A 13,779-nucleotide genomic window follows, 5' to 3' on the forward strand; every position below is an offset into this window, starting at 1 on the left:
ACTAATGTAGAACATCCTAAAACTCCTTATCATGTGCATCTATACTCTGCAAGCCATTATATGATGTATGGTTGTTTACACCCTTATCTGTTTAAGTTGTGAATGGTTCATGAGAAAAATAACTGTAGGTAATAAAAGCTGAGAGATCTCTTTGTGTCTTTTACAATGACTGTTTAATTATTCTGATGCATTTGTTTTAATACCCTGGTGACTGTAACAATCTTCTCAAGACTAACTGCAGTTCCTGTGCAGCACAGAACAGTTTTAATCATTGTGTTGTTGGCAGTAACCGATTTATTCAAAAACCCTATTACATTACTACTTTCAAACTAGAAATATTCTCTAAAAAGCTCTTACTTTCACTATCAGATGTTCATTAGAGATTCCTAATCCACCATATTTCATCAAATAATAAAGAAAATGTATCTGTATTTTTGTATCTGTCATATTTCCTGTTTAATGTCACTCTTATTATGTGAAAAATAAACATACAGAAGCATATGAAAATAACTGATTTAAAGTACCGAATATTTTTCCAGTGAGTCTCTACCACTCATCACAGTTTCTCTCTACATAACACAGACTTGAAAGTAATAGCATTAGCACTCATGACTAAACTTAGAAGGAAGAAAGAGCATAATGTTGGCCAATCAAGTGGAGGTAGTATTGAAACCATAAATACAGGGTTATTACAAATGATTGAAGCGATTTCACAGCTCTACAATAACTTTATTATTTGAGATATTTTCACAATGCTTTGCACACACATACAAAAACTCAAAAAGTTTTTTTAGGCATTCACAAATGTTCGATATGTGCCCCTTTAGTGATTCGGCAGACATCAAGCCGATAATCAAGTTCCTCCCACACTCGGTGCAGCATGTCCCCATCAGTGAGTTTGAAAGCATCGTTGATGCGAGCTTGCAGTTCTGGCACGTTTCTTGTTAGAGGAGGTTTAAACACTGAATCTTTCACATAACCCCGCAGAAAGAAATCGCATGGGGTTAAGTCGGGAGAGCGTGGAGGCCATGACATGAATTGCTGATCATGATCTCCACCACGACCGATCCATCGGTTTTCCAATCTCCTGTTTAAGAAATGCCGAACATCATGATGGAAGTGCGGTGGAGCATCATCCTGTTGAAAGATGAAGTCGGCGCTGTCGGTCTCCAGTTGTGGCATGAGCCAATTTTCCAGCATATCCAGATACACGTGTCCTGTAACGTTTTTTTCGCAGAAGAAAAAGGGGCCGTAAACTTTAAACCGTGAGATTGCACAAAACACGTTAACTTTTGGTGAATTGCGAATTTCCTGCAGGAATGCGTGAGGATTCTCTACCGCCCAGATTCGCACATTGTGTCTGTTCACTTCACCATTAAGAAAAAATGTTTCTTCATCACAAGTTTCGCACTGCACGCATCCTCTTCTATGAGCTGTTGCAACCGCGCCGAAAATTCAAAGCGTTTGACTTTGTCATCGCGTGTCAGGGCTTGTAGCAATTGTAAACGGTAAGGCTTCTGCTTTAGCCTTTTCCGTAAGATTTTCCAAACCGTCGGCTGTGGTACGTTTAGCTCCCTGCTTGCTTTATTCGTCGACTTCCGCGGGCTACGCGTGAAACTTGCCCGCACGCGTTCAACCGTTTCTTCGCTCACTGCAGGCCGACCCGTTGATTTCCCCTTACAGAGGCATCCAGAAGCTTTAAACTGCGCATACCATCGCCGAATGGAGTTAGCAGTTGGTGGATCTTCGTTGAACTTCGTCCTGAAGTGTCGTTGCACTGTTATGACTGATTGGTGTGAGTGGATTTCAAGCACGACATACGCTTTCTCGGCTCCTGTCGCCATTTTGTCTCACTGCGCTCTCGAGCGCTCTGGCGGCAGAAACCTGAAGTGCGGCTTCAGCCGAACAAAACTTTATGAGTTTTTCTACGTATCTGTAGTGTGTCGTGACCATATGTCAATGAATGGAGCTACGGTGAATTTATGAAATCGCTTCAATCATTTGTAATAGCCCTGTACTTGTGAATGTTAAATAGCTTGATGAACCCATTTGTAATCATCTGTTGATAAAATCTGTCCCTGATTTTTTTTATAAAAAAAGGAGGTTTTGTTACAGTGACCTTCTAAGGGACAGTATTTTTGACTCTAGACTCTTTAAAACATTATTTTAACGCTTTTATGGAATGTTATAAGTGTGAATACAATATTTGCACTGGTAAAAATAAGGTTCTTCTGAACCACAATTCCAAATCTGTGGCTCTAATTTCTTTTCGTCAGAGGTACCTGTAGAGGGTACTGGTGGGTACCATCATAAAACAAGCACTGGATAAACTAACATTTGTGCATGAAATATTAAGTGTTCCAATTTTCCATCTCTTTAAGATTACAATGAAGTGTAAATGCTATCTTGGTCAGAAAACATCCAATGAAAAACAGCCAATGGGAAGACCTAGTAAGAGTGACGTGCATGAACACAGACAGAAGTGGCTGAGTAATATGACCACAAAAGAGATAAGGTGAAGTTATCTTATGAGACAGTCTGATAAATAGTAGCAGGTGGAGTACCTCTGACAATTTGCGATGTATCGTGCTCTTTCACACATCGACTGCAGTTCTGCAACATAAATTGTCCACCTACCTCGATACTGCTGCAGATCTGCACATGTAACTCCTGACTGCAGCTACTTAAGAGATCTCAGAAAAGCAGTGTTGAAGAAACAGAGATTTCATAACTACACGTTGGAGGCCGCTATAAGTACAAAAAGATGAAAATAGTCCTGTGAACTCTAAAGAATTAGTCGGAAATGGGTTGCTGTTCAAATTTCTAAGTTCAAAGGTCCTTTTAAACTTGCATTAGGATTTTTTTATTGCTATTAAGCAAGATCATCAGCCCAGATGTGTTCAAATCATTAAAGTTCTTGCTCACAGTCCTTGTCACACTCAAACACTCAGAACTTTTCCTATCCAATTCCGAAATCATTTATGAGAGTAACACAGTCAATAAACTGCTATTTACTTTTGCACTCTGCATTAAGTGGTTGTCTTTAAATAAAGTTTTTGCTGGCCATAAATACTCAGTAAAATAAATTTACTTAGTACTGCCACGCTTTTAGTTCAAAGTTTACACATGCGATTTTCTCCAGAACAAAATATCTCTCGACTCTTAAAATTTCACAACTAGTTAATGGTAAACACCAGCTAACTTTATCACTGTACCGAAACGTGGAAGTCACAATATCACTTCACTTTACACATAATGCGTTCGGACACTTTCAGCATGACCGGCTCCTTCAGAAGCTAGTCCACCACTTCCTTCTCTCTGCCTCTACAAGCACCTCTACCTCATGCGTTAGGTGGCAAACCGTCTCACTTCTTATTGGCTCTACAGAATTACGGCCAATCAGAACTGACTTTCAAGGCGTGGCTCGCTCCAAAATCTAGCAAGAACCAACCACTGCTCTTAGCTCACTGACGTCATTAAAATAAACAACTCAAAACACTCTTGTTAAACAAATAAAATGAAATAAACTTTAAGATGTACTTTACGTCTGGAATTTAACTATATAGTCGCGAACGCTCCGGCTGCCTCTTACATATTGAAGCAGGCTTGGACATCCGTCATCGACTAGTAGGGGAACCACTGGTAGATTCGTTCCCACAATACAAAGCTGGAACACTTGCTAGTTCCTATAGAGAATTACAAACTGAAAATTTAATATTGGCGAATGTCCCACATACACTCACACAAGCACTCTCTTTCACACTCACCCTAACACAAAACATAAATATCTACTTGAAATTCTTAAAGTTATTACCACAGCAAAATTACGAAAGGCTTTCTAAAATGAGAACTTTCCAAATTTGAATCTAAGCACTGAAGGTGTTATCATATCTTTCCAAATAGTCACAGTTCGTGAAGTATTAACATATATATATATATATATATATATATATATATATATATATATATATATATATATATTGATTTAGTTTTTTAAGTGTCGGATAACTACGTTTTTTACTGACTTTTCTTTTTTTTGTAACTTCTAAATTATGACAGTTATTGACTTCAGATTTTGATAGATTGTTCCTTTACACAGTAGAAGGTTATGTACCTAATATGAAGTTCCTCAGGCTATTTCTAGATCAGTTATTAATTTTTATAGTTCCAGAGAATGTAATTACTCTGTAAGCACCTCTCCGCTACTTTCACACGCTGCAGTCACGCCATATGGTCATGACGCACGTCTGCAGGACACAGCTCACCCGTTGCAGATCGTATAAGATTCTGATTGATTACACTGGAGCCCACATACATTCATACAAGAAAGCTTTAATAGACAAATTGGCGATCGCGCCCTAGCTGCGACGCCTCAAATTGCTAAATTCACAGGAGCTCCAGTTTGAGGTTTTTGAACAATTAATGCAAACAGATACAGATTATGTCCATTAATAGCTGTCTGGCAAGAGAAAGACAACCCTAACAGCATTAATGAAAGTGTATTTGCTGTCTCAGTTATCAAGAGGGATTCCAAAATAACATATTGTATCACATGTCTCATATCGCCACACACAGGAAAACCCCACCCCTGTAGAAAATATTATGCAATTATTTTTCCCAAACTGATGTAAAGCCTGGAATAGCAGGACAGATCAAATAGAAATTATTAATACCAACCAATAAATGAAATATGTATAGCACCATGATTTGCCAGTACTCAATTAACTTAGACTACATTTCCCTGTATTGAGCTGCATGTTCACCTAAAGAAGAAGGCTCTATGAAAGCAAGTTGTCCTTAGCTACAAGTAAGCAGATACACTGTAGGTAATAAAATGGGCTGGGAGACCACTCCATGAGATTTTACAGAAGAGACTGGGACACTTGTGAAGGTCAACACAACGCCAAAAGACTGACCATGCTTTGAGGCAAATAGCATCTCCAATTGTGCCAGAAAAATGGACTCTGTTTTTAATGAGCTGTATGTGGTAGGGGGATTTGTGCCATTTTTACCAGATATCCAGAAGAACGCCATTTTGGACAGAGTGCTAGAAAGTAAGGTTTTGTCCAAATACACAGAACTCTAAAGATAACATCTCAGAGTGGAATGAGGGACAGCTAAGTTTAGGACACCTTTCAAGGTTGTGAGACACCAGCACCAAGCTTAGACCCTGCAACACAAAATGTTTAATGCAATGTGCAAACCACTCTGATTGGTTAACATAAATAATTTAGAAGTCAGAGAGAGTAACACAGCTGTGCTTACAGAGGTCCATCCTCATTGACCATGGAAAGAGAAAGAAAGAAAGTAGGACACACCTTTTCCAACCAAGAGTTATGAATTTTGTTATTGATTAACCACCTGAAATGGAAGTAAGGGAAGGAGTTCAGCGTCTTTTCAGACAACTTTTCGCAGGTCAGCGCTCGGATTTTTTTTTTGTTCAGCCAGTCAAAGTTACGTGACACCAGAATAACACTAAACTAGAGTGTTCCTTCTAGGACACATGTGGCAGAAACTTACTCTGCAACCATGAGCCATCATGGGACGATCTCTTCGAATGATTACCTCCACAGCCAGGTGCCTCTTCAAGCAGCCTTGATGAGCAGGCGACTTAGGCACTCTTCAGCTGATTTTAACTTAGACACATATACACGTTGTTAGAACAACATCAATGACTGATTTTGCAGTTACTTTAGCATCCACCTGCAGATTAACATGATTAGATCTAGCTGCAACGCCGAAATAAACCATAGGAAAAGACAAGTCATTTTTACCATGAAGTAATTCCAAGCTTCTTTCTGAAGACTTGTCTGCAGCTAAAATATTAATATGCTTTCAACTCCAGCCCTAGATGCAAATACATACCCTTCCATAGCACCTTCTCTCTTTAAACACCAACACTTCAGCAACCACAGTACGTCTTCCACGAATAAAATTGTTTTATGTTGATACGCTTTCATTTAAATCGTATTTCAGATCCCTTGTCCAGGCCTTCCAATGTATTAGCTTTCATTGTCAACCGTTTATCAAACCATTTATCATGCATTTTAATGTAATAAACTGAGTTAATTGTGATTCTTGTTTAATTTCGTAGATAATGAAATCCTTGGTCACTATTTTGAAGAGAAATGATGTAATTATGTCAGATAAACAGGCTACTCCCGCATACCTAATTAACATTGCAAGGATGCTCCACACACGACCACTAACAAAAAGTCGCTGATATGATCCTATGTGGCGATCTTCATGTCAGTGGTAGCTGGTTCAGACCCTTGTGGTGGAAAAAATTTTCACCATCAGTATTTGGCCAACAAGGGGAGAAGAGCTGGTTGCATAAAGTTCCTGATCACTTAATACCACGGTGCCTTGTACATGACAACACACTAGGCTCTACTCTCTCTCTCTCTCTCTCTCTCTGACACACACACACACACACACACACACACACACACACACAGACACACACACACACACACACACACACACACACACACACACACACACACACACACACAATGCAATTCAGTCACTTACACTCCAGGGATGTGCTTCAAAAAACAACTCTTACAAGACATGTGGAAGGGACTATTGTGTGCAGAGGCAGAAAAACAAAAGATCTACTGTCAGAGTGCGAACAGAACGTTGGTGCCCCAAACTGATGTTGAAGTTGGGCTCAGTATCATCCACTGTTAATAGTAAACAACTTGCTGGAATGATGTAGAACTTATTTTAGGATTTACAAATATCTACATTCCGTGGAAACTTCATAATTATCACTGCAGCACATAATTAGTCATTTAATTTTAAAAATAACAAAAATATTTAGAGAAAATCTATTTTCTGAGCTACACTATTCACAAAATCCGTCACAGATCTCGCTTCAACTTAAAGGATATTGAATATGGCATACAATAATTTGGGAAGAAAGCACCTGAGATTACCAGGATACAAAATTCGTAATATTTTACGAACAAAATCATGATTGGTGACATCTAATTTGCATTCCATAGTAAATGAAAAGTACAATATTGTGTATATTCTACAGGACATACACAATATAGCACTCTTCATTCATTATTATGTTGTTCTACTAAAAAGCGACTGAAGAACGGATTAACATTGCATTTCGTATTTTATGTGAGATAGTTTACAGCTATATCTACATGCAGCCTCAACCAGCCACATCACGGTGTATAGTGTAGGTTACTTCACATACCACTACCGTAACTGCCAAACCCACCTTCAGGTGAGCTCACATTTCTCTGTTTTTCCTGTCATGTTAATTTTGTGATATGTATATGAGAGGAACTCATATGGTGCACAGTTCTCCTTGGAAAGTCTGTTCTCGGAATTTGTTAGAAAATTTCTCAGTGATTCACAGTGTTTATCTTGAAGTGAATCTGGATGACCGTTTCTGTGACGTTGTATCTTTTACTTAACGAAACTTACAAGAATGTAATGCTCCTTTTTGTATTTCCTCTATCTCGTCTTTTAATCCTAGTAAGTGGCACCAGTAGTGATCCCATTCCGACAAGCAACAGTCATGACTCCGTTGAATGTGGGTCTTGTAACGTATCTCTTTTCTAAGTGCATTACATTTCTTTAAAATAATAATGCATCATAGTCTGGCATCTCCAGATGCCTACTAATAGAGATCTTACAGCTGTGAATTTTTACAGTAATCTATCATTAATCGAGAAATCAGATGATAATAAGTCTCTGCTGATATCCATGTGAGATACATTGTATTTCTTTATGTTATGAGTCAACTGCGAAACCCTGCTCCAGTCGTTGGTCCTTTGGTGGTCTTCCTGAATTTTGACTCAATTATTTGGTTTTAAGACTTTAAGTCCGTTTTACTCGGTGCGATTATCGCAATTGTCACGGAATAATGATCGTGCAACAATAATCGTACAGTTGGACAGGAGATGACTGATTGTAGACGTCAGCCGCTAGCGATTTATGTTCTGAAAGACTATGTACATGATGGCTCCTTCGTTTTCTGACGCAGATGACGAAAATCTGGTTGAAGAAGTGGCGAATCATCCATCACTGTGGCAGCTATGAAACGCATCCTGTGAAGATGAAAAGCTCGAGGACAATATTGGTCTGAGATTACTAACAAAGTTGTAAAACCAAATAAGCTGTTCTTTTTTTAAAATACCTGTATTGGCTTTCAGTAATTACTTCTATAATTTTCAATGTATAATTTGCTGATGAAAAGGCACCACATAATGAATGAAGTTTTTTTATGTGACATTGAGCAGTTCATGGGTAAAGTTGGCAAAAATAACAACACGGATTGTAATAATAATACTGTTAGTAATAATAATGATAATAATAAGACACTTTTAAAATGTTTGTGACATTTTGTTTGTAACTGAGATGAATGTAGCAGGGTTTTTCATACAGCAGTAATACATGGAAGAAAATAACAGTACCATAATTAATTTCAGTTGGTTCTATTAACCTGTTGATCTTATCAGCCCACCACCCCACTGATGCAGAAATATACAGCAAATAAACTTCTCACTTCAAATCCTTCAACATTAGCATACTCTTGAGCTCTTGCCAAACTAATTAAATTGTCTCTGGGTGAATTCTGCAGAAGTCTGGTTTATGATAAGAAGACCCAGTTTTGCTGTATAGGCATCCCTCAGTATGTTGCATAAGCAGCAGAAAACTATACAGCCTCGTTGACCGTTTTGAGGAGTAAATTTATTGGGATACAGAAAAATCGAAAAACTTATGCTAACAAGCCAAACACATTTACAGACGTTCAGCGAGCATGGCACAATCTGTAATTAAATACAGCTATCTCTGATCGCACTTCCTTGTGAGTATGGTGCCAACAGGTTTTGCTGCAAGTGAAAAGCATTTTCACTGATGAGCACATGAAGTAACAGCATGCTGAAGTTGGACAGCTTGCTTGGGGGCAGAAGCAGCATTATAGAACATTCTTCGCTAAGCACACCATTCGAAAATTGCTGGATCACCTTTTTTCCTATAGGACCCAATGTCGATATAAATGAATTTACAATTTTTGTCGATAACAGCCAGAAGCATTACTGAGAAGAGCCCTTTGTAATTATGAAAATTTTCTGGCATACAATTCGAACATCATTTACATCAGTGGCTCCTGAACAGTTGAGGAAATCCAATTTTCACTCAATATCTTTTGCGTTTCCTTCCAAGTTTTCTTGAGTCAGTGGCTGCAACATTAATGACATTAAAGTCTTCTTGAGTGCTGCTGAAGCGTGTTTTATGATTTTCCTAATTTCTCTTACACTTAATGAAAACTGAAACTGTAGCAAATGGAAGGACTCACCAGTTACCAAATGCTTAAAAATAAGAATGAGCAAATTATCGGTTCTTACTTGATGAATTAGCGATTAATGTTGGTTTACATATTATAAACTTGTTTGTAGTTGATGACAGTAAAAAACGCTGGAGAATATAAAATACACCTATGATAGAGAAAGAAGAACACCAGATCAGCAGCTACTGCAAGGAAAAAATGGGATCTGGAGGAAAAAACGATTATTTCTAAGAATGTCTTAAGGTAAAAAATGTGCTCTGGAGGAAAAATGATAATTTCTAAGAACATCTGGAGACTATCATAGGTATGTAACCATTTTTCAAAATAAATAAGCCCTAAAACTATTGTAGATAACATTTATTATTTGTGATTTCCTCTCACGAGCTTCTCCAATCCCAGTCTGTCACAGGAAAAGGAAGCAAATTCACCTTCGCCAGGTGATGAGCAAATTCCACTGATGCATACCTTAACACCAAAGCTAAACTTGCTGATGCAAGCCTCAACAATGTCAACAATAAAGTTGATTCTTTCTTCTTGTAATGCCACAACACACAGGGGAAAAAGATTAAACAATACAGGAATTGTAGACAACCTAGAAAAGCGAAATGAAACTGTGAGGTCATTGCTTGTAGAAGAAAGTGAGGATGATGTTGACCTCTGTTTCAAACGTTTGGCCAAATTCGTAAAAAAAAGACACCTGTTCTACAGCAATGACAAAAACCTTGAAATGTTACACACAATAACAAGGCTGGAAACTGAAGTGGGGGAGTCAATACATTATGGTTCCTACAGTATTTCCAATAGCCAGATATTTTGCAGTAATTCTTCAGATACTGTTACGCTTCAGACATTATCGCCCAATTCTGAAGTAGATTATCGATGTCAAAGCCCTACACAAACAGAGGTCATTTCTTTCTCTCAACGCCATGTTCCTTCTGAACTTTCTAAAAATTTTGCAGTTGCAGATGAAGCTGTTACACAAATTAATGGATGCAGAATTTTTCATTTTCTGCAGTCTTTATATTTGGAACTTCATCTTTCAGTTGATTTGTTCGATATACATTGCTTTTTATTATTCCTGTTTTCTGTTGAATATGTGTAAGTTTCGAAGATGCAAGACAATAGAATTTGAGAGTGTAATTAACAGTAGTACTTACCTCAAGGCAATAGCAAGTTTTTCTTCCTTTGTTACAGAGTACAGATTTCTGTCATATGATTCATTGTAGATATCGTCTTTCATTAGTCCTAGAATGAAGTCAAACTGCCCAACAGAAAGACAGGTAAATTCAAAGAATTTTTTGTTGTCCTTCTGCAGATGCATAATGATCAACTCTTCATTTATGAGCTCACACATATGGTGGCTTTTGGCTCGAAAAGTATCTCATCATCTTCCACCTCCTAAGTCAAAAGGCATTTCAGTAACATTCTTCTACACTTACTGTATTTTAAACTTACTCTATCTACTCTCGCTAGTACACTGTGACTGCGAATGGAAACACGAGACTAGTGGAAATTGCAGATAATCCAAGCAAAATGGTAACCAATGGTTATGGTTCAATGTTTAATCGTTCAGTAATAAACGTTAAACAATCGTCATGACAGCTACACTGAGGAATATTTACCATTAACTTGTATGTAGAAAATCGCCTGCGAATGGCCTCACAAAGCTTCTGATGTAATCCTACAGGTCAATTATGTACATCTTGAAGAGCAACATGCATGCAATAGTCCTGTGTTGCAACTTCAAAGCTAGTTTAACATCTGGTGATTTCTCCCCATTAATAACAATGTGTTGATTTCTATTGGCTAGGAAGTCCATATAATCACAAGGTGGTTCGGTATTCCCTAAGCTCACTTGACAACAACTCAGAACTTTACAGAATGCCTACCATAAGTTAACAAGCACACATCAACTTGGGCAACACTGTCTACTGTGTTCTATATCTCATGTATGAAAAGAGTGAGCTGAGTGCTGCAAGTCTGCTGTTTGCATAACCCGTATTGATTCGCACAAAGAAAATTTTTGGTTTCCAAACAGGTCATAATACACATGCATAAAACATGCTTTATATTTCTACAGCAGTTGGACAACAGAGATGTGGGCCTACAGTTATACTCATTCATCTTACGATTCTACTCAAAAACATGAATTACCTGTAGTCTTACTACACATCCAGGATTAGTCTAGAAAGTTCTGGTTTTTTAGTGCTGTCTTGGGAAATGTCTAGAGCTTGAGAATTTCATGAGAGGCAAGGATTTTCTTTAAATTTTGGATTTATATGTTAAGCATTGCGTTTTTAAACACTATCTCGTGGATGTGAATCCCTCAGCCAGCATTGGTGACAACTACCCGTTCTGGCACAACGCTTCACGTAGTTATTTGGCAACAGAACAGGGACAATGTGCTTATGTTGTCATGTGTTAAGTAGCTCATCTACACGTTTTGACCATTTTACCTATGTTCATTTTTTGTCTCATCGTTAAGCAATGGGAAAGGAAAGTGAGCATTTAATGTTAACCTGCAATAGGAATAAAAAATTTTGAAATTGTGTAACGACAGTAACAATGAACATGCTTAATGCACCCATAAAGAAAAGGCTCATATTAAAGATCACAGGAAAACTACATTATGGTTACTGCTTCACCAAATGTGAGAGATTTTTTAAAGCCAAAGATGGAATGACAGTGTGTTGCCAATCACAGTTTCAGAACATCAGACTTCACATCTAGATTGGTTAAATAGCCAGATGAAAACAAAACTGAGGCAGTTATTGTTAAAGTTTTTTCACCATATAGAGGGTGGTCCATTGATCGTGACTGGGTCAAATATCTCATGAAATAAGCGTCAAAAGAAAAAAACTACAAAGAACGAAACATGTCTAGCTTGAAGGGGGAAACGAGGTGGCGCTATGGTTGGCCCGCTAGATAGCGCTGCCATAGGTCAAACGGATATCAACTGCGTTTTTTTAAATAGGAACCCCCGTTTTTTATTACATATTTGTGTAGTATGTAAAGAAATATGAATGTTTTAGTTGGACCACTTTTTTCGCTTTGTGATAGATAGCGCTGTGATAGTCACAAACTTATGGTTCACAATTTTAGACAAACAGTTGGTAACAGGCAGGTTTTTTAAATTAAAATACAGAATGTAGGTACCTTTGAACATTTTATCTCAGTTGTTCCAATGTGATACATGTACCTTTGTGAACTTATCATTTTTGAGAACACATGCTGTTACAGTGTGATTACCTGTAAGTACAGCATTAATGCAATAAATGCTCAAAATGATGTCCGTCAACCTCAATGCATTTGGCAATACGTGTAACGACATTTCTCTCAACAGCGAGTAGTTCGCCTTCCGTAATTTTCGCACATGCATTGACAATGCGCTGACGCATGTTGTCAGGCGTTGTCAGTGGATCATGATAGCAAATATTATTCATCTTTCCCCACAGAAAGTAATCCAGGGACGTCAGATCCAGTGAATGGGCTAGCCATGGTATGGTGCTTCGACGACCAATCCGCCTGTCATGAAATATGCCATTCAATACCGCTTCAACCACACGCGAGCTATATGCTGGACATCCATCGTGTTGGAAGTACATCGCCATTCTGTCATGCAGTGAAACATCTTGTAGTAACATTGGTAGAACATTACGTAGGAAATCAGCATACATTGCACCATTTAGATTGCCATTGATAAAATGGGGGCCAATTATCCTTCCTTCCATAAAGCCGCACCATACATTAACCCGCCAAGATCGCTGATGTTCCACTTGTCGCAGACATCGTGGATTTTCCGTTGCCCAGTAGTGCATATTATGCCGGTTTACGTTACCGCTGTTTGTGAATGACACTTCGTCGCTAAATAGAATGAGTGCAAAAAATCTGTCATTGTCCCATAGTTTCACTTGTGTCCAGTGGCAGAACTGTACACGACATTCAAAGTTGTCGCCATGCTATTCCTGGTGCGCTGAAATATGGTACGGGTGCAATCAATGTTGATGTAGCATTCTCAACACCGACATTTTTGAGATTCCCGATTCTCGCGCAATTTGTCTGCTACTGATGTGCGGATTAGCCGCGACAGCAGCTAAAACACCTACTTGGGCATCATCATTTGTTGCAGGTCGTGGTTGACGTTTCACATGTGGCTGAATACTTCCTGTTTCCTTAAATAACGTAACTATCCGGCGAACGGTCCGGACACTTGGGTGATGTCATCCAGGATACCGAGCAGCATACATAGCACACGCCCGTAGGGCATTTTGATCAGAATAGCGATACGTCAACATGATATCGACCTTTTCCGCAATTGGTAAATGGTCCATTTTAACACGGATAATGTATCACGAAGCAAATACCGTCCGCACTGGCAGAATATTACGTGATACCACAGGTCGTGGTTGACGTTTCACATGTGGCTGAATACTTCCTGTTTGTGACTATTGCAGCGCCAT

This window comes from Schistocerca cancellata, chromosome 4, assembly GCF_023864275.1.
Source record: "Schistocerca cancellata isolate TAMUIC-IGC-003103 chromosome 4, iqSchCanc2.1, whole genome shotgun sequence".
Classification (NCBI taxonomy): Eukaryota; Metazoa; Arthropoda; class Insecta; order Orthoptera; family Acrididae; genus Schistocerca; species Schistocerca cancellata.